At 42.5% G+C, this 22,258-nt stretch overlaps 1 long non-coding RNA gene across 1 annotated transcript in view; it reads left to right on the top strand.

Annotated features, from left to right (window-relative positions):
* Window positions 1-2,356, top strand: part of LOC116623825 — a 38,602-nt gene extending 36,246 nt beyond the window's left edge. Inside the window, exons 3-4 of the long non-coding RNA XR_004297768.1 lie at window positions 273-434; window positions 2,275-2,356. This is a non-coding gene — a long non-coding RNA (uncharacterized LOC116623825). The remainder of the gene's footprint in view (window positions 1-272; window positions 435-2,274) is intronic.
* The last annotated feature ends 19,902 nt before the right edge of the window (window positions 2,357-22,258 follow it).

Below are 22,258 nucleotides of genomic sequence, written 5' to 3'. Positions count from 1 at the left end.
TTCTTTCTTTTCCTTCCTTCCTTCCTTCCTTCCTTCCTTCCTTCCCTGTCTTTTCTTTCCTTTTGCTCTTCCTTTCTTTCTTTCTTCCCACAAAACCAGGTATTATTTAGGTATCTGGCAAAGCTGCACAAACCAACTGTTCCTCCTCAAAATATGCCTTTTAGAGCTCAGGTGATACACCTCATTGGGTTACACCGTCTATGTTTTGTGGTCAGATGTGGGCTGTGTCATTCTACATCACTCCACCTTGCGAGAACATATTTATATATTAGCCTCACCAGGTTGCATGTCCTCTGGGATTGCTCCTGACTGTGCGGTCTTCATGCCAGTGGGGGGCAGTTGAATGGCCGACCTTCACGGGACCGCTGGGCATCTGCAGCGAAGAGGAACCGGCTCCTTCCCCCTCTGACTTCATTCAGCTGGAAAACTACGAGGTGTGTGGCTGGAGGACGAGACATTTCTGAGAGGTGGAGTACAATGCTTCGAGAAAGGGCTTGGAAGGAAACAGGCAGATGTGGAGGGCATGAAAATTTGCACCGCTCACAGTATTTTTTTTTTTTTTGGCTAGATCTGGAAAGACAAAAGCTTATTGTACAAGGTCTTTCTGTGATTTTTAATGTTTTTCCTTCTTATTCCTGATACGTGGCAATTCCCATTGTTCACCACGTAGTGGTAAAAGTGAGTCTTATATAGCTGTGTGGTAGGGTATGTGGTAGGGTGTCAAAATCCTTCCTGGAAACTCATTTGGCAGTGTGTGTCAAGACCATACAAATTTTCGTAACCCTTGATCAAATATTTTTACTCCTTGGAATCCATTCTCAGTACCAAAAAGAGTGCTGAAAGATGTTCTTTGTTTTATTTATTTATTTATTTATTTATGTATTTATGTATAAGGTTTTATTTATTTATTTATTTATTATTATTGTTATTTTTTAGTTTTATTTACCTGACAGAGAGAGACACAGCGAGAGAGGGAACACAAGCAGGGGGAGCGGGAGAGGGAGAAGCAGGCTTCCCGCTGAGGAGGGAGCCCGATGCGGGGCTCGATCCCAGGACCCTGGGATCATGACCTGAGCCGAAGACAGACACTTAATGACTGAGCCACCCAGGCGTCCCCAAGGTTTTATTTATTTAAGTAATCTCTACACCCAGTGTGGGGCTCGAACTCATGACCCCGAGATCAAGAGTCACATGCTCCACCCACTGAGCCAGCCAGGTGCCCCTCAAAGATGTTATTTAAACTCCTGTTACAGTACTTAGAGCCTTACTATAAACCTAACAGTATGGGCAATGGAACTATTAAATATTTTCCTGATGTTGATATGCAAATTATGTCATAACATCGGAATAGGATATATACTCCTAATGATTACAGATACGTGGGCAAACTATGCTCAGTCATAATAATAGATAACATTTATTGTCTACTGAATATATGACAGGCAATCTGTCAGATCCTTTGTAGTCACTGCCTCCTTTGGTGTGCTTGCTAGATTAAGCTAGATTTTATTTTTTCTCCATTTTACAGATGAGAGAGGAAGGTTAACTGGATTATATGAGGTCAAACTGCTAGTGTGAGATTTGAACCCCGTCCTGGTTGACTACAGAGCTCACACTCCTAACTTATCATTCCTCATGATATGTGGATAATTTTAAGTAAAAAACAAATATTAGCCACCAAACCCCTGCCCCCCAGAAAGTAACCCCAAAACTCCAAACCAAAAACAACCCAGCACCAACAAACACAAATCTGACAAACTCTGCTCTTCTGGTAATCACATGGAAAAGTAAATAGCAAAGCTTAGACCAAGAGAAATAGCCCAAGTTGAAAAAGCTTATCTGCAACCGGCCAATAAAATGACAGGTGTTTTATATGAAGCAACAATTAAATGTTAAGGTCTTTTCTCTGGATGGGAATTAGATACTTTAAGTATGATCTTATACTAAGACAATCCAATTAATATTCTTCTGCCAACTTAAGGAAGTAAATCTTACAATGAAGCAAATCTTGCATTTAGGGGGAAAGGACTTTGCCCAGAGTGACTTGAGAATTATCTTGAGGACTAGGGCCTAGACCAGTGGTTCTTACCTTATTCTGTGTGAGAACGTATTTGAAAATATTAATAGCATCGATGATGTCTGTCTCCAGTAAAAACACGTTTATTTCTATGTATGCCACATTTTGTTCTATGTCTATTTACTTTTGATATCTTTTAGGCTTATTGCTGGTTTGAGGATTTAAATTAAAATTTCCCTCTGTGTTTTGGCTTGCAGAATGTTCTTTGTCTCATGACTTGGGGAATGTTCTTTCGTTAGCGGTTCGGACACTGATACGGTTTCTTCAGAGCCTTGTCTACACCTGCATAAGGTCTGTAAAGTGAGTATAATGAATAACTTAGTTTCACTGTTTTCTTTAAAGTGACAGCATGTTATTGTGAACGCTTGCATTTGGACGCATGGCTAAACAACTGCCTTTTGGATTTTCCATGTTAGGATGAAAAAAAAAAAATGCAAGCCACACATCACCGAGAATCCATGGCTGTGCCTGGCAGTGTAATTGGGAAAAGTTTGGAATGTTAGTGGACATTCCTAGGAGCAGCTTTATTTCCCACACCTGCAGCAATGCGCTGACATTAAACACACAGGGACCAAGTGCATGTGTGTAAGGCGCAGTGGTAGACAGATGTGAAAAATGGGTGGATGAGGACTTGGGATGAGATTCTCCCAGGACTCCAGTGTGCTGAGGTTGGGAAATGCTCAGGCGGGCACCTTCCAGGCATGGTTGGCTGTGCTTCTAATAAGGTTACTGCTGGGGCCTGATTTCATTCCATGAAATCTTTTCACCATCAGGATGAAGAAAATTATTTTTCACCGTTCCCCAAATGGAAACATTTTCAGGTATGAGTCCCAAAAGATTTTGTGTGTCCTCTGTACCTGTTGTTCGGGATTGTGCAAGAAGGGAGTCAGAGGGGCGCCTGGGTGGCTCAGATGGTTAAGCGTCTGCCTTAGGCTCAGGTCATGATCCCGGGGTCCTGGGATCGAGCCCCAAGTCGAGGTCCTGGCTCAGCGGAGAGCCTGCTTCTACCTCTCCCTTGACCTCTCCCCCTGCTCTTGCTTTCTCTCTCTCTCTGTATCTCTGTGTCTCAAATGAATAAATAAAATCTTAAAAAAAAAAAAAAGAAGGGAGTCAAAAATACCAGGGTAAGAGGTCATTGGTTTGTCTTCTCAGGAACTTCCCCTGGGCAGTGGTCTCTGCCTCTGTTACACAAGATGGCAAAAATATGAGCCAATGTGCATCTGGCCAGTTTTGCAATGCTCCATCACAAGGGGAAATTCCTTCCTCACCCCAGCTGGTGAACAGTTATGCCCTGGAGCCCAGGACGGACATGCCTTGTAACTTTTTAACCTAGTTAGTGTAACTGCCAATATTATTCCTATTCATATAAATGTCTAATCCTTTCTTGAATCTTGCTAGACTATTTGCCTCAATAATATCCTGCGGCAGTGAATTCCACAGGTAGATTATACGCTGTTTTAAAAAAAGTATTTCCTTTTATTCATTTTAAATTTGTTACCTTTTCACGTCACAACATGGCCCTTGTTCTTGCATTAAGGGGCCCAAGGTCCAGGCATTACAAATTCAGCTTTAATTTTTCCCAGCACTCCGCCATTATTAAAATTCCGCCTTCTTCATATTGTTTCCTTTTTTGGCATATATCATCTTGATTCAATGAGATGATTGATCTAAATGGTCTCATACTACTTTGGACACGTAGTAGGCCCAGGAAGAAAGGTCTCTTTAACATTCAGTGTCACTTGATGGACAAATGTTTATTAAGCACGTATTGTGTGCTGGAATTGTTGTAAGTATTGGAGAGACAGCTTTGAGTGAGGCAGGGTCCTTTCTGAAGGACCTAATTTTCTAGAGAAGACAAGCAGAAATAATGTGAATAAAGATGAACTACATGGTTTTGGGTGGTCTTAAGTACTATGGGAAAATTGGGCAAGAGTGATTGGCAGAGGATGGCAGGGGCCATTTCAGATTGTATGGTCAGAGAGCCACTCTCTGAAAAGGGGCCAGTTGAGTTGGCCATCAGGGAATCATCTATATGCTATCTCCATGAAGGTGAACCTATGCTCCTAGACAATGCCAGGCATGAGGCGAGACTCCATCCTTACTCACTGAGTGAATGAATGGATCAAGGTTGAGGAGGGAAATTGTAGTTTCAGAAATCATTCAGTAAGTTACTCATAGACCCAGGAGTAACATATCTTGAATCCCTACGCCCTGTAACTCCAAAGACTGTTGGAGTAGAAAAAATAGAGTGAGTTAGGCTCAGCGTCAAGCCCTTCCCACGTTCCCACGTCCCCAGCTACTTTCCTTGTGTGACCTTGGGGAAGTCACCTGCTCTCTCCTCCAAAGTGCTCTCATTCATAAAAATGGGAGTAAAATTTCCTTGGGGCTCCTGGGTGGCTCAGTCGGTTAAGCGTCTGCCTTTGGCTCCGGTCATTATCTCAGGGTCCTGGGATCGAGCCCCGTGTCGGGCTCTCTGCTCAGTGGGGAGTCTGCTTCTCCCTCTCCCCCTGCTCCTGCTTGTGCTCTCTCTCTCTTTCTCTGTCAAAAAAATAAATAAAATCTTAAAAAAAAAAAAAATGTTTGCTTCATGGGGTTTGGAGCATTGGAGATAAAATTATGTAGAGCTAGTTCTTCATGGGGTTTGGAGCATTGGAGATAAAATTATGTAGAGCTAGTTCTTTATAAACTACCAAATGGTGTAGAAATGTTGGTCATTCTGGAGGGAACGGGTTGTTCTCAGCCCTGAACACCCTTTCGTTTTTCTCCTTCCTGGTTTTCTTTGTTCCCTATTTTTATCCCTGCCTCTGCCTAAAGCTCATTAGTGGCATCCGTGGTACTTAGCTTTCTGCCCCAGAAGTGGCTTAGGTGAGGAGGGTGGTAGAAGGGGGAGCGATAGGAGGGTGGTAGAAGGGGGGGCGATAATACCTATTTCTTAAGGGCTTTAAAAATGAATTCAGGTGGGGGCGCCTGGGTGACTCAGTCAGTTAAGCATCCACTCTTGATCTCAGCTCCGGTCTTGATCTCAGGGTTGTGAGTTCAAGCCTCGCATTGGGCTCCATGCTGAGCATGGCACCTACTTTAAAACAATTTTTTTTTAAAAATAAGAATAAAAAAATAAAAATGGAATCAGGTGGGGGCTGTTGCTAGGTGACACAGGGGACCGGAGGTGTATTTCCAATAGTGACTGCTTGCTTTTATTTTGTTTACTGCTTGGTCCTTCGGGGTCAGGTTAACCAAACTTCTATACAAAAAGACAGAGGCTTTGCCTGAATTTCCGAGGGGATCCTTCCCCCCCAGAAAATGGAGGCTTTGGCTGAAATGATCTGATTACCTGCTTGGAGCTTCCCTCTGCGTTCCAGCATGATAGGCATATAGCATTTCCTCATGCTTCCTCCTGTTATTCTTTCTAATTGCCCCTTAATTTACTTTTTTTGTTTTTTTCCATTTAGGCAGTTTGAAGTAGATTATGCAGCTCTGCATAATCATGTATTAGAAAGGCATTTCAAGGAATAAATTATTAGCGTTGTTTACATGCATGGTTCAAATTTACTGGCAAATTGTTCAGGCCTCGGTTTTATGAGGTAGCTGCCAGCCAGGCTCCTTCTGGGTAAAACGCTGAAATAGGAGAAGTTTCCTTTTGGTTTCCCTCACCCACACGTCCTCTGCCTTCTTCCTCCCCTTTCAACACCTCCCTCCATTCCCGCCCCCACAGAACTCTGTGGACCTGGCAGGCCTTTTACACCTTCATGTGAAGACATTTGTGGGTTCTCCCCTCTGCTGCCCCGCCCCCCGCCCCCCCCCCCCCGTGCAGGACCGACCCCCAATGAAAATGAGGTGTGCAAAGGAATAAATCTTCAATGGTATAATTTTAGAGCCTGTGGCAACTGGGAAGGGCGGCTATTTTGGGCTGTGGGGCTTTCTCCTTGACCTGAGATGATGTTACTTTGCCGGCCGTTCGCGCAGTCGGCCAACCCTGCACGCGGTCTTTGTAGCAACATGCCTGCCATTCCTGGTGGACGCTTCTTGGTTTCTCCGTGGAGCTGCTCTGTGCTCCCCCTGAGTTCTGTGCGTGTGTGCAAGGGCACGAATCTGGCCACATGCACCCACCGGGGCTTGTCCCAGGTGACATTTTGAGGGGGTGACGCAGGTTACCCCCAAGGGGCAGCACAGACGGAAGGCACTTCCTTCCACGGAGGGAGGAGAACCTTCCTGGTTGGGTTCTTGCCTGTCCCCCAGCCTCCATGCTTTATCAGTTGCTCAGTGACCGTTGTGCGGGTCACCCCCTCTCTGAGCAAGGTGACCAGGCGGTCTCCAGGCCACAGCGTCTGGGCACCCCTCCTGGGAGGCCTCATTTGAAGCTGTCCTCGGGGGGCATCCTCACAGCGATCCTGACCACCCTGCTTGCTCTCTTCCCATCCAAGCCCCTGATGCAGCTGCAGCTCGCAGATCCTTGTCCTGGCTGGGGAAGCGAGTCAGGACTCCTGCAGCCGATGGGCAGGACAGCTACGAGAAATCCGAGGGTGGCCAAAACAATAATGCTTCCCAGAGGGGGCCGAGAGTCTAGCCAAGGTCATCACTGGGGAGAGTATCTTATTCGTAGTTCTTACAACCTAAAAAGTGCACACAAGACCCAGAGATCATTCAGGAAGGAGGAGTAAAGTCAGTAAAGAATGAAAAAATGGGAACAGTTTTGTTTTTTTTTTAAAGGATTTAAGCTTATTTGTGCCAAAAAGAGAAAACAGAAGCCTTTTATAGGTATGGAGAGAATGTGGCTCTCACTTCTACAGGTCCCCTGGCCATTAAGAAAAGGGGAGAATTCCGAAGTTGGAGAGAGAGAGAGAGAGAGAGAAGGAAAATGGGATGGGGAAAGGACCAGGGTACAAGAAGAACCTGATTAAGGAACAGAAAAGATAGTGGCTGGAGGGTTAGACAAAGAGAGAGAAAAAGATCAAGAGATAATGCTGCCTTCCCTTATCTGCTGTTGAATTCCATTTTTTTTTTTTTTTTTTTTTTTGGGAGGGGGGGGGGGGGGGGAGGGGGGGGGGGGGGGGGGGGGGGGGGGGGCGACACACAGAGAGGGAGAGAAAATATCTTAAGCAGGCTCCATGCCCAGGGCAGAGCCCAACGTGGGGCTCCATCCCACGACCCTGAGATCATGACCTGAGCCAAAACCAAGAGTCAGACTGAGCCACCCAGGCGCCCCTGCTGTTAAATTAAATTTAACAGATATTTTGAGAACCAACTATGTCTGTTCCAGTTCTCGATTTCTGTATGACAGATCACCCTAAAATTTATTTACTTAAAACCGCAACAATCATTTTATTATTATCTGTCGTGGTGCTGAGTGTTGACTGGGCTCAGCAGTGTGGGTCTCATGCAGCCTTTCATGAGGATAAGGTCTGCGGGTGGCCCAGGCTGAGGTCACCTCTAAGGCTTCCCCACTGACACGTGGGGACTGATGCTGGCCCTTGCAGGAACCTCAGCTAGGACCATTGGCCGGAATGTCCAGTCACTTTTCACAGCAGTTCGTCCTTGTGCTCCTTTCCTGGCTTCTCAGCGCTCCAGAGATAAGTATCTGAAGAGAACGAGGTAGAAGCTGAACCCTTCTTTCTGGGCTGGCCCACGCACATACTCTGTGGGTTCACGTCAGTAAGGTCAGCTCAGATTCAAGGAGAAGGCGTATAGACCCTTCCTATGGATTTGAGGAGTGTTCGAGAACTTGTGTCTGTCTTAAAACTGCTAAAATGTCCAGTCACGATGTCACGTGTTCTCAACCTTCAAACCAGAAGAGCTTCTTGTCTACTTGGAGCTATGCAAGTCAATGAAGTAATCAGTGCAAAGGAATGAAATATCCATTCTCCAGAACGCTGAGGTGATAGCAGAATATGTACCAAATGGGGTACAAGATGAACTCTTGTATGTGGAGAGGCCAGGGGCAGAGGGTAGGTAGGAAGGCCTGTGGTCTCTTCTCTTTTTGAAGCACGTTAGAGGCAAATCAGATGGCAGGGGCTAACAGTCCCTAACTCTGGAGTGGGTGTTCAGGCCAGCTTTATTCAAGCCCTAACGTTTGTTCTTAATAACGTTTTTTTTTTTTTAAATTTTTTGAAGATTTTATTTATTTATTTGAGAGAGAGAGAGAACACAAGTAGGCAAAGCGGCATGCAGAGGGAGAAGGAGAAGCAGACTCCCCACTGAGTGGGGAGCCCGATGTGGGACTCGATCCCAGGACCCTGGGATCATGACCTGAGCCGAAGGCAGCCGCTCAACCAACTGAGCCACCCAGGTGCCCTGTTCTTAATAACTTCTTATCTTGTTACCTGTTTTCTCTTCCCCGGCCTCACATTTATTCCACCAACGGTCCTCCCTTTCAACAACTTTATTCTTCTGTGGTCCTAAAACTCTCTCCATCCCTCTATCTTCCTTGGTCATCACTGTATGCTTTCTGTGCATGAAAAAGATTTACCTCCCATTCCCCTTCTTACTTTTTGCTTCTCTATGGCCATTTCTCAGACCAGTGACCTCTTCCTGCCCTTCCTTGTCCCCCTCCTCACTAGACTGCTTGAAATATGTATCTTCGTGTTGGGTTCCCTCTTTGTGGCCATTGTCTCTTGCCTTCTAAAACCATGTCTTATATTCTGGTAGCTCATGCCTTTCTTCTCTGCTCTGACTTGTCTTATCCTAGGTGCCATTTGTCCTGCACGGTGTCCCAGGTCAGTGGGCCCTGGTGTGCCCGACGCCCAGCATCTCCATCAGATACAGCTTTGATGGTGTACCATCTTCATGGTGAGGCCTCGTCCACAGCCATGGACTTTCAGGCGGGTTTGCTGCTTGGCTGCTGACCTTTCTCTGGTAAGAGTATCCTATATCCCATCATCACTAGAGCCTTTTTCTCTGCATCTCAGTCTCTGGTCTCCAAATATTACTAACTGTAGACATTCACTTTTTTTTTTTAAAGATTTATTTATCTTAGAGAGTGAGAGAGAGAGAGAGAGAGCATGAGCAAGGAGGGGTGGAGGGAGAGGGAAAGAGAATCTGAGCGAATGGAGCCCGACTCGGGATTCGATCCCAGGGCCCTGTGATCATAACCTGAGCCGAAACCGAGAGTCGGACAGTCAACTGACTGTGCCACCCTGGTGCCCCTAGACATTCACTTTTTAATCCCCATGTAGGTTGGGGTCTTTTTCTCCTCTTAGTATAAAAGTGACATATATCCACTGTAGAGAATTTAGAAGACACAAAAGAAGCGAAAACAAGAAAACAACTGTTGTGGGTATAAACATTGTTAAGACCTTGGTGTGGGTTACTTTTTTCCCTCCATATTTACAATTTTTATTTAGAAAAAAACAGAATTACTACTCAGATGGGCAATGCTTTCCTCCAAGTTATTTGCTATTTTATAGAATCAATTGTTACAAAACTAGAGCCTCTGGCCCCAGCTAATTGGACCAGTCTGGGCCATCAGGCCCTAGCTGGGGTAGTACCTGCTCTTTCCTTAGTGTTAAATCAGCTGATATTGGGATCTGGAGCCATAATATCACATCAAAGTGGAATTAGAATTTTCACTTTGAAGCCTAAAACTTTATTGGAGACGGTGGTTTGCGAAAGACAAGTAGAGAAGACACAGGAGTCTAGAGGCTTCCTTGGATCCTGGCTCTAATTTCTGTGGTGAATTTTGTGTTCTCACCTTTTATTCATATCTCAAATCCTCCCTTAGTGGTGGAGCTGTGTCTGTGGGGTTCTGACATCTCCCCCTAACAATATCTGAGAAGGTAACACTTTTGTGCAACCTGCTTTTTTCATTTAATAATGATTCCTATGTTTTTTCTGTGTTGTTATATATTCTTTGAGATTAGGATTTTGGTGCCTGCACAGCGACAACTGTGGAGGCTTGAATATTTATGGGGAAAGAGGAACATCCTGCTTAAACTCTGGCATTAACACTGAGTCCAAATGCGTGCCTTGACACGTAGTTTGCTATGTGACTTGGGCAAATTATTTAAACAATCTGTCTCACAGTCCCCATCTGTAAAATGGATATAACAATGCGGTCCAGTGATGTAAGGAATCGAAAGTTCCTGGGACACAGTCTGCCACAGAAGTAAGGGTTCGATAAATTTTGCCTATGATTATTAATTATCACAATCCTAAATCCTCTGCAATTGCTCATGAAACAGCCCCCATACTTTTTCAGCATTAGAACCAAAGCTGTGACAAACATCCCCAAATATTTACATGTGATTTTCTTCAGTTAAATGCCTAGGAGTTGCATCATCGCGTCACAGATTATGGACATTTGAAGAGTTCAAAGCTGTCACTGTTTTCACTGAATCTTCTAAGATGTCCACAACCCAGCCTTTCCCAATTTTTTATTCAGCTTGGGAAAGATGAAGAAAACCCACACCCAGCATGCTCCTTGCCTCAAGGAGCATTGTCTGTTGGACAAGCAGATGTACAAACAATTATAGGTCATAGTTAAATTTGCCAGAATGGAAGAGTGTATCTGTAAGGAAATCCCTGAGCCACGGTCTACGCAGTTAGCCTGATGGTCTCCAGAGGGTTTTGATGGGTCCCAGGTTACAGCATTTCAAAACATTTTTAGTTGCCAGCAATGAACGACTGGAGATTTCAGGTAAAAATGTAGATTTCTGTCTCACCTTGAAAAAAAAAAAAATGGAAGTATTGGCAATGCTGAGGCCTCATGTTACCATGGCAACAATGAGGCGTGGCTGACCCTTTAGCTAGAGCACCAGTTCTCTTTTTTTGGCACAGTCCCTACCACTCCCTAGTGTACTACCTTTTGCTGCTATCTGTATGAGCCATGAGCTTCTGACCATAGGCCTAGTTAAGGGGGTATTTATTTTTTCACGGGCTCTCAGAGAAGACACAGAGAGGTCTGCTAGAGCAGAGGACTACAGGGTAAGCAAAAATATGCTTAAATATGCTTAAAATATGGAGGGAGGACCATCCATGGCGGGCAGAATAGCATGTGCAAAGGTCCGGGGGCTGGAACACGGAGGCCTGCTTGGGTGATGACAAGCAGACAGGACGGGAGAAGAGTTGGGCATTTGAAGGAAGGGACTGAGAGAAAGAGTTGGAGAGGCATGTAAGCATCAGCTTTTGTGCAGCCTGGCACGCCAAAATAAGGAATTCAGAGTTGTTTTTTTTTTTTTTTTTTGCTGTGAAAACTGGATCTGATACTTGAGAGAAGAGCTAAAAGAGTTTCTATTATCCGTGCTCTGACATCACGGTGGTGCCTTGCAGAGTATGTTGTGCGCAGAACCTCATTCAATCCTGACGCCAACCCCAGAAGACGTGTGCTTTCGTTACCCTCACCTTACAGATGAGAAAATGCAGATAGAAGGAGGTTGGTTAAGTGACTTCCCCGAGGTCACAACCAGTAAGTGGCAAAGCGGGAAGTAGACCCCGGGCTCAACTACAGAGCTCGCAACTTGATTGCCAGGCTTTAGAACTGCTACCCTAGCAGTGAAGGCAGGATTGCTCCGGGAGGAGATCAGGAGAGGCCGGCAGACAGAGCGAGGTGGCTGGGTGTCCACTGCAGTGGCCAGTGGGAGAACAGGAGGGCCACACCAGGCTGCGTCCGTGCAGTGCAGAGGGGGTGCGTGTGGGTTACACGGAGGACGACCCTTCTTCGTGGAATGTGCCTGCCACTGGAGTTTCCTCTTGCTCGTTTGAATTCTCAGGGCACATCGTGTCTCTTGCCCAGGGTTTGCTTTTGCCATGCCCCCATAACAGCTGTGCACATCTTACGGCCTCTTGTCTAGTTCAAGTTTGTAAGGGGCAGGAGGAATCATGCTTTATTTGCCTTAATTTTATTTTTGCATTGCTGAGCACCGTGCTTTGGTAAACGAATGAATTCCCCAAATTATCTTTTTCAGATCATTTCTCCTTCTGTATGCATTTGCGAAGTCTGTGGCAGGTTAAACAGTTTTTCTTTTCAAATATGAAAATAATTTCTTTACACGATCTACTTTAAACTATTTGAAAATATGAGGGAGAGGAAGACAGGGAAGCTGTTTAAAAGCAGCAAAACCCTTTAAGAGTCAATGTCACATTTATTGTTATAAAATATTTTTCTCTCTCTGTTAGACATCTGGTTCCCATTACGTACAGTATTGGGTACTTGAGTTCACCAGGCATTTTGCATACCAAGCAGTGTGCATGTGAAATCCCCCTGACATCCGCCAGTTCATATTTGCACCATGCAAGTCCTACTTTACATTTGCAGACAACCCTTCCATCACCAGCTTAATTCTTCCCAATATGCTTTCGAGGTTATTTTGTTCATCCTTAGCTTGAGACCAAATTGCCTACATCTGAGAAATGAAGGATTTAATCATGGAGTCTTTGCTTTATGTCCCTATATGGTCCAACTATCTATAAGCTCACACCGAAGTCAATGAAACATCTAAATCTTTAATCTATATTTCCCAGTAACATTGACCCAGAAATGAGAAACACAATATGGAATGTTTGCTAATGAGTCATGAATTTCATTATAATTGCTTCCACATTCAGGATAGCGCCCTTAAACCATCTAATCTTGACATATCCTGCAACAATCCCATGTGTTGTAAATGGTTTTGTTTTATTCCTTAGGTTACTGTTAAGGGCTTATTTTATGCTTCATTTTATTTTCTTAAAGAAAGCCACACACATGTGTGTGCACACTCACTCTCTTGGATGTGCACGCATGCCCGTGTGCACACCCACACGACTCGGAGGCTTATTGCCTCGATCTGTATTTTTTTTGAAATAAGATAATTATGAAAGCGAAAGGAGCCCTCATCCACATTTGGGAAGAGAGCTGCAATATGGTCTATCGTGGAGTTCCAAGTCAGGTCTCTGAGAATTAAGGCCAGAATCAAGCAGGGCCTCGGCCGGCAGCCGGCTGTCCCCTCCCTCTCCGCACAGAAGAGTCTATGAACGGACGGACCCGGCTAGCATTCAGTACAGTAATAATGGAAAATTAAATACGACTTTTAAAAACTGCTCACATTATAAAGTGATCTATTAGCATTATATGACTTTGGCACTTAAAGTGACTGATTCTAATTGTACGATTTGGCCCATGGCAAGCATTAAAGAGCTACAGAATCTTGTAGGTTTTTTTTTTTTTTTATCTCTTTTGGGATATTTTAAAGTGGATTTTTTTTTCCTTTGAAATAAAGCTTTGTTCCTGCCACAGAAAAGGTTATGTGGAAGAAATCTCTCAGTCCTGATAGAGCCAGAGGTAATTATAGTTCCTTTTTCTTTGATTCATGAATTGATAAGGCAAATATTAAGAACATTTTTTGCATTTTTTTTCTCCTCCTTTTTTATTAAGTGAAACTCTGTCTTTACAGCTTGGGGATGTTATCCTGAAAAAGTAAAGATGGATGGCCTTCCCTGATGAGCTTTTCTAGCAATCAGACAGGCATTCTTTCCCTGCACCTGGTGATCATAGTGTATCCTGCCGAGTCTTTTCTGCACGAGCCCGTGGGTTGCTAAGATGACGTTGCATGCCATACCTTGAGCTGAACTTAATTTAAGCAAGTTAGCACAAAACGAGGACGACTTCTGTGCAGGTCTGCTTCTTAGAGATACTTACCAAAGTGTTTGCAGGTTTCAGAAAAAAGAGGGATGAATATGGGGGAATGTCATTCATCTTTGAATGAGACTTTATGTTTATGATATGTACAGGCTTTTTCTTAATTCTCATGGTATGGACTGCAGGAAGCTTACTAACTGAATAGTATTGGAAACGGCAGCTTTTTATGCTGACAGGGTCCTTTTTGAACTTACATGTTTAAGCCAAACTGAAGTTTTACCTTAATCTACGTGCCTATGAATTTCTTGTTGGCGGTTTTCGGATTTCTCAATTGTCGAAAAATTGCCTACTGTGCTTCAGAGAGTTTTGATATAATGACCCACATTATTATCCATATAACCAACAGTGGGCTCTTGAACACATAATTTAAAAACTCCAGCAACACTGTTAAAGTGTAAACACCAGCCTTATTTATTTGAAACATCTCTTTTCGAAATTGGACTTTTTTTTTTTTAAAGATAATGCTAAAGTAGAAAGAAGTTTAAAGACACTCTGGCTTCTTATGAGTTTTCCACTAACAATTCCCTATAGCTTGTAATAGCTCTCTTTCTTCCACAACCTGGAATCTGCAGAAGAGAGCAGAAATACTTGTTATTGACCTGAATTAGGATAAAAGGAAAAGAGAAGATAAGATCATAGCCGTCGGCATTTTGTTTATGAAAACATCATTTTGAGGATGTGCTTGAATCAGGCAAAAGTAATGCACCTCCCTCCTCTTCCAGCATTTTTGAAATGCCAGCCTGATAAGACTTAGAGAACAATGCCCAGAATTAGGGCATTACCTTTCCTGTATGCTAGTGTTGTGCACGAGAGCGTCATTTAATCATGATGGTTTTTCTTTGTTATTTTAGAAATACATACGAAAATAAAAAAAAAATTAGAAAATAAAAATATAAAGATGTATAAATATAAGAACAAAAAATAAAAATTTGTTTTTAAAAAAGTTATCATATTTTATTTGAAAAGTTTTAGGACTCAAAAGAAGTTGTAAATAATTCAGAGAGATCGCCTGTTCCCTTTTCCCAGTTCCCCCAAAGATAACATCTCATATAAACATAGTACCTTGTCAACATTAGGAAATTGATTCAATAGTGTTATCCTAGTTATAGATCTTATTTGGACTCCAGCAGTTTTTTTTTAAAAGATTTTATTTATTTATTTAAGACACACAGAGAGAGAAGACTGAGCGCAACTATGAGCAGAGGAGAGGGGCAGAAGCAAACTCCCCTCTGAGCAGGGAGCCCGACGCGGGGCTCGATCATGACCTGAGCCAAAAGCAGCAGCTTAACCGATTGAGCCACCCAGGTGCCTCCGGGGAGAGAGAATCTTAAGCAGATCTCACACTGAGCTTGGAGCTGGACACAGGACTCGATCTCACAACCCTGAGATCATGACCTGAGCTGAAACCAAGAGTAGGACGCTTAACTGACTGAGCCACCCAGGCGCCCCTGGAATGCATAAAAAAACTGGATGCAGTTTTTAATATGCATTCACTTTTATGGTTTTATTTATATATAAATATATATATAATATAATATATATAATAATATATAATATAATATAAAAACTTTTATTTATATATAAATACATATATATATGTAAATATATATATACTTATTTTAAAGATTTTATTCATTTATTTGAGAGAGAGACAGAGAGCACACAAGCTGTGTGTTGGGGGGAAGGCAGAGGGAGAGGGAGAAGCAGACTCCTGGCTGAGGGGGGAGCCTGATGTGGGGCTCGATCCCAGGACCCTGGGATCATGACCTGAGCCAAAGGCAGACGCTTAACCGACTGAGCCACCCAGGCGCCCCAAGGGTGTATATTAATATGTGGAAATGCATTAACAACCATTGTTAAGGGAGCATCTCTCACCGATGAGTATTGACGGTATACAAGATTCTCAGATGATGTGGTTTTGTATATCCTGTGCCTGACTAAAGAAGAGGTAGATTTGATTGTATTAATGAAGACCCTTTATATTATTAGCTTTATCCACATATTAATTGACTAACAAAAATAATCCATCCTATATCAAGTGCCAACTGGAAATACAAAGATGGTGGCATTGACTATGCTCTCAGAGAACCCACAGAAGGAGGTAGAAAAAGAATCAACAATTACACCACAGAGGGTTGTATACCAGAGGACAAATGAAACAACCCCCCATTACTAAACATCTACAAGTGCGTTAGCGAAAAAGCGAATAAGATGCATGCCTCTCTTGTTCTGTGGATCTTACCGCTGAGTGGAGAAGACAAGACCATTAACAAGTGGTGACGACAGAGAGCCTATCACAGGGCAGGGGCTCAAAGGGGTAGGTCCTGACCCGGTCAAAGGGTGCAGGAAACGGACCCAGGGGCATGTCTTGTAGCCACAGTAGGCATTTCAAGATGTTGAGAGTGACAACTTACAGGATCTTTGGACCAGCTTGTTTCATTCAGAGCCTAGATTAGCATCTTCTTGCTCTGGTGTTTCCTTTGAGCAGATGGCTTGCTATGCAGTCATTGTTTCTTAGAACTGACTCAAGAGGTCTTTGATATCATACCTGTTATGCCAGATCTTCCCTACTCAGTGCTGGCAGGCCTGGTGCTGGGCTCACATAGCACATGGGTTGGAGAGAGATCTGTTTTCTAGCAGTAAAGGGGAAGTGGTTCCCTAGAACATGGTTGGTAGCCAGTGCTGGAGAAATAAAACCATTGTATGCCTTAAATATTGAGGTTCCTCATTCGGAATGTAACAACACTATCACCCTCTAGCCTCCTACAGATGTGATTACGAGCATTTCTTGCTTGGGACCCCGCAGTTACTTTCCACTGGACTTCAGGTGGCATCCAGAATTCCTACTGTGGCCTGTGGTCTACAGGGTCCTGTATGGTCTGGCCCAACCTACATATGTCCTCAGCCTCATCACAATCCACTTTAGTTCCAGTTCCTAGGGGTCCAGTCTCTCTGGACTGTTGAATGGCCCTTTAATTTGCTAAGCTGTGTTCCACTTCTGGGCCTTTGCACATTCTGCTTCCACAAATGCTCCCCCCCCACACACATACCCTTTCTCTATACCTTCATCTATAACCTCATTCTTCAGGCTTCTATTGTAAGACTTTCTATACTGAAGCACTTATCTCTGTGAAGTTCCCACCAAGAGTCCCATCTTATCCATATTTATGCATGCATTATATATATAATCTTATATTCAATGGTAGGACTCTATATTGGTCTCCCCTATTATACTGTGAGTTCCATAAGGGCAAGGATAATGTCTGTTTTTGTGATTATCTCCCCAAGTTTCAATAAGTATTTGTTGAACGATTTATTGAATGGATGGATAGATGAATGAATGAAATAATGACACATGCTCTCATTTCTCCCACATGTTTAAGTGATGTCACATCTGGGATTTGTTTGGGGCTCATTTCTGGGGTCTTTCTCATGTTCAGGTAGGAACAGCTTTTCATAGAAAATCATGGTTGATGTGCTTTGGTCGTCAATTTTGCCTACTCTGGTGGGTTCTGTTTTGCATGTTTTATCTGATGTAGTTGTCATTTCAAAAAAATAGTGGACATTCCTCATCAACATAGTGGCCATTCATCGGCAAGGAATAGCCCATAGCTGCTTTGTTAAGCTCAGGGCTCTGGGCATGACACTTTGATATGCCCGTGATCTTGACAGTGAGAGAACTTCAGCAGACAGGTCCAGCAGACCCTTGGAAGAGTTTGTAGCTGGATTCTAGATCCAAATCCTGTCTTCGCTGGCATCAGGCTGGGAGAGGCCATTAGGAGGATGGAGGAGGCTTATTTGTGGATATCAAATCAAAGAGGTATTTGGAACAGGGGTAGAAATAGAAGTCAGGGACCATTCTCCACGGAGGAGTGATCTTTGAGCTAATTCTAGATTGATGGTCAGGGTTGAATTAGTTCTACAAGAGTATGTGACAGGAGGTAAGGATGAGACAGAGGGCGTGGTGTGTATAAAGGTCTTGGAGAGAAGTCTGATGAAAACATTCAACCAAATCTCTGGAAAATTTGGATACAAACCCATCTCTTGAAAAGAGTAACCCTCCCCCTGTCCCTCAAATTTGAATTAGCTAGGTAATTGCTTCAATTTTGTGGCTGGGATCTACCTAGTCTAAGCATATGTTAGCAATCAAATGTAGATTATTTAGCTTATATTTAGGTAGGTAGGTAACAATGTGGTGTGAATTCTATCCCTTTTCTCCTTTCCTTGTAGGTTTTTATCAAGGGGTGTGTGTGTGTGTGTCTTTACATTCATTTGTCAGTCTTGTCTAGATACAAATGAAGCTCACAGACTTGTTTATTATAAGAGCTTTGAGATTCTGGAGGGTTGCTGCCTATGGTGAATGTGTAGCTAGTGTGAAGACAGCATGACCTTCCGGGAGGGGTTCAGATTTTGGAATTAAATGCCTGGGGACAAGGTTCAACTTCACATGTGCTGACTTGTGACTTTGGGCAAGTCCTTTAACCTCTCCGAGCCTCAATTTCCTTCCTTCCAACTTTGGGCTGACAATAAAATTATTTGCCTCATTTGTCTCATAGAATTATGTATGTGATGTGATTTACACGAAAGTACTTCAAAAATTATGAGGCACTTTGTAAATACCAGGCATTATTTTTATATAGTAAATGTACTCTTAAAAAATGTGACTGGTTACTGCAAGTAAATGCTGTGAGTGTGGATGAGACCTTCCCAGGCTCAATGTCACTTGAAAGTTTACAATAACATATTTCAAATATGGCAGCAATGTGGCAGCTAAACATTCAAACATTTCTAAAAGCAATGAAAATTTACAATTATTATGCTGCAGGTTTATCATTTACACAGCAGTTCAGTGTATAAATATTGAGAAAGAGAAAGTCCTCAAATAAAGACTGGTAAAACCTTTGATGTTTAGCAAGAAAGATATCAATGTGAATTTTCCCGGGATATTTCTGGGTAGCTCATTTTGTAGTACGCTTGGAAATTATATAACCTTAGAATTACTTTTCAGGATATAGTAATAAACTTTCTCAAAAAGTTTTATTTAACTAGGAAGTGGCTAGTATAACTGGGAGGAAAGGCAAACACATTCTATGTGTAACAAAAGACTATCTCAAACATCAATTTTAAAATATAACCAATCTAAAAATGCTCATCCAGGTCAATACTAAAAAATTAGTGAGATCCTTTTGCTATAAAAATGATTTTCTAGAAACTCGAGTATGGTTCATATTAAAGAGGATGGGGGTGAATTTATTCAGCAACACAAGGCCAGAAAACGTTTGGTGGGTAGTACAAACTGGGTTATTGATGAATGGCAGGAATTGGAGTATAGAACTGGAACTGTAACTAACATCTTTTTTAAAAAGATTTTATTTATTTGTTTGAGAGAGAGAGTGCACAAGCAGGAAGAGGTGCAGAAGGAGAGGGAGAGGAAGACTCACCACTGAGCAGGAAGCCTGATGATGTGGGGCTGGATCCCAGGACCCTGGGATCATGACCTGAGCCAAAGGCAGCCGCTTAACCGATTGAACCACCCAGGCACCCCTGGAACCATAATTAATACCTTGATAAAAAACCCACTATCAACCATTTTATTTTATTTTAATTTATTTTATTTTCTCTTTTCACCATAAACCATTTTAGACCAAGATAGTTTTTTTGTTTTGTTTTGTTTTGTTTTTCCTTTTTTCCTATTTCTATCTTGCCTAGTTGGGACACTTCTTCCCCGCTTTCCTTTTGAGGCCCTCATGAATGAAAAGAAAACAAATATTAAAATACTATATGGGAACAACACAAATGACATTGGAAATGGGCCAACCACAAGCGATTGTGTTCATTGGCTTGCTGGTCAAAACCTCTGTCAGCTGGTGCATGTAGGAAGCTAAAGAATGTTTTCTTGTCAACTGAGGAGATCAAAGTTTTGGATCTTGAAAAGACAAGACTTGTGGAGTGGGGGAAGGCTCAGTACACTTCAAAGTGGCGAATATATTGTAGGACTAGCTTCAACCACCCAAGAGTAGAAATGGCGTTGGGATCCCGCAACTCATTAGTGGAGATGAAGAACACATTATGGTCAGCTGGAGTCTCGCTGGGCACAAAGTCACCCCAGAACACTTTGCTAAAGGACCCTGGGGCCTTCATTGAACCTGAGAGAGCTGCCGTTTGAACTTTCCCACCTCATCCACCCCAGAGCAGTCCAGGAACTAGATGGCTCTTGACTGTCAGAATCTCGCTTTTACCATTCCTTGAGAAATTTGGTGTTTTCCTCTTTAGTAGAAAGTCTTTTGCATGGAGTGAACCCACAGTTAGGGGTTGCTTAGCTCAAGCGTCAAAATGCACACACTGCATCTTTAAGAAATAGTTTACTTGTGAATCAGTAAACGTACCAGACAAAGCAGCCATTACTTATGCATTCCTGCATACCGGGCAAGGTGAAAATAATAGAATAAACATCATATACTTCATTATGATATCGGTTTACACTTCCAGGGTACACAAAAAGAGGCCATTTCATCAAGCTAATTGCCTGAAAGTAAAAGAGAGAGAACTTTAGCTATTAGTCTATTATGGGGCTTTTTTCTTAATCACAAATAGGGGCCATGTGTGTCCCTCGGGGGATGTGTATTCTAATTTACAATTGAACTACAGATCAGAGCAATCAATCTTGGGCAGCACTTTTACAGTGTAATTGCTGCAACAATAACAAATAAAAAAAAAAAAAAGAAGAAGAAGAAGAAGAAGGAGAAGAAGAAGAAGAAGGCCTAGCTGAGTTTCAGCTTGAGGTGGAGATATTTCCAGGCACTAGTTCAGGGTGGGAGGGAGAGAAGACCCACCAGAGACATGAATATGCAATGAGGGCTCATTAGCTGCCTCGTGTTGCCATGACGAATGGCATTATCCCCGGCCTGGTGCTGCCTAAACATGAATTTTATAACGACCCATTTATCATGACTTGTCATGAGCTTCTGTACTGTACTTTCTTCCAGCTCACGCACCTTTCCCTATTATGACGGGAAAAATCTTTCCCTTTTCTATTATTGTTTCCTTTTGTATTGATTTCTGGCCCTTCCAGGCAAGTGTTCCAATATAGCAACATGCTAATGAGTGATTCGTGACTTCAAAAAATTGAAGAACGAAAACTCTAGATTAGTCATTCCATTTTCCCTGTCGTCATATAATTGGGAAAAAGTTAGAGTCAACTTTTAAAGAAATTTCTTAATGTGTGAGCTTTCGCTTTTCTATAGCATTCTGACACTGCAGAGACTTTTAACATTTAAAATGAACTACTTCCTTTCATTAGTTTTATTCCTTTTTTTTTTTTTTTTTGTCCTGTAAGAACCTTTCAATATCTTCGAAGTAGAACTCAAAAGTTTAGAGGCATTTTCCAAAAATCTTGGTGCTGTGACTAAAAATGCTTGGAAGATTTTTAGTGCTTAGCATTTTACAGGTACATGCGTTGATTTCTCAGATACCTGCTTAGATTGTGGGGAGGAAGGTTGGCTTCTTCTTTGATGATAACTTCCCAGGACATACGTTTTATTAATAGTAAAACAAAACAAAACAAAACAAAACATGGAAGCAATCTCCCTTGATAGAAACCACGAGGTCTGTTTGAATATTTAGGAACCACCAAACTGCTATAATCTGAAGGCTTGACTCTGTGCCATTGGCCAAGAGTATGTGTGAGCGCATCAAAGTTAAGTCCGGCAGTTGATCAAAAATATGGCTGAGGGTTCTAGAGGGGAGGGGGGTGGGGGGATGGGTTAGCCTGGTGATGGGTATTAAAGAGGGCACGTTCTGCATGGAGCACTGGGTGTTATACGCAAACAATGAATCATGGAACACTACATCAAAAACTAATGATGTAATGTATGGTGATTAACATAACAATAAAAATTTAAAAAATAAATTAAAAAATGGTTGTAGATTGGCAGAAGTGGCTTCGTTGTAATACAGACCCAATCAGTGGGATCTATGAGTAGTCTATTTAGTTACCATAAAGAGAGTAGTACTAAAACGATTTTTGGACTAGGCAAGGTGAAGGAAGGACACAGGAACATAGGGGAGAGGAATCTGCTATTGTTTAGCACACCCTGGGGTTATGGTCATACTAATTTGTAAACAGAAAATAGCTGGCCAGATTTTTTGAGTGTGGCTATCTCTCTTGTGCCCCTGAATTCCATATTAACAGTAACAATACTTCTACGTGATAACATTTAAACAATAATACATAAAATTAATGACAAAATATGTTATATATTAAAGATAATTATGTACTTGTGAGGCATTCTGCAATTCCAGAGGTCTTTCATCAGATCCTCAGGTTAATTGAAGGCAGGGTTATTATTTCCATTTTAAAGAAGTAATAATTGAGGCTCGGAGCATAAGTGACTAGCTCAAGGTCACACGGTTAGACCACGAAGGTGCTGGGGCTCCACATCAAACCTTTACATTTCTAGGTCAGTATTTCTCTATACCCAAAGTCACCAGAGCAGGAAATTGTTCCTAAAATGTCATCTCTTTTGGGATTTAGCAGTAAGTAAGTTAGGAAAGGAGCCCGTTGAAAAGATGGC

This window comes from Phoca vitulina, unplaced genomic scaffold (genome assembly GCF_004348235.1).
Source record: "Phoca vitulina isolate PV1807 unplaced genomic scaffold, GSC_HSeal_1.0 scaffold61, whole genome shotgun sequence".
In the NCBI taxonomy this organism is placed as follows: Eukaryota; Metazoa; Chordata; class Mammalia; order Carnivora; family Phocidae; genus Phoca; species Phoca vitulina.
Note: the sequence above shows the minus strand (reverse complement) of the source record. Positions and strands in the feature narration are given on the sequence as shown.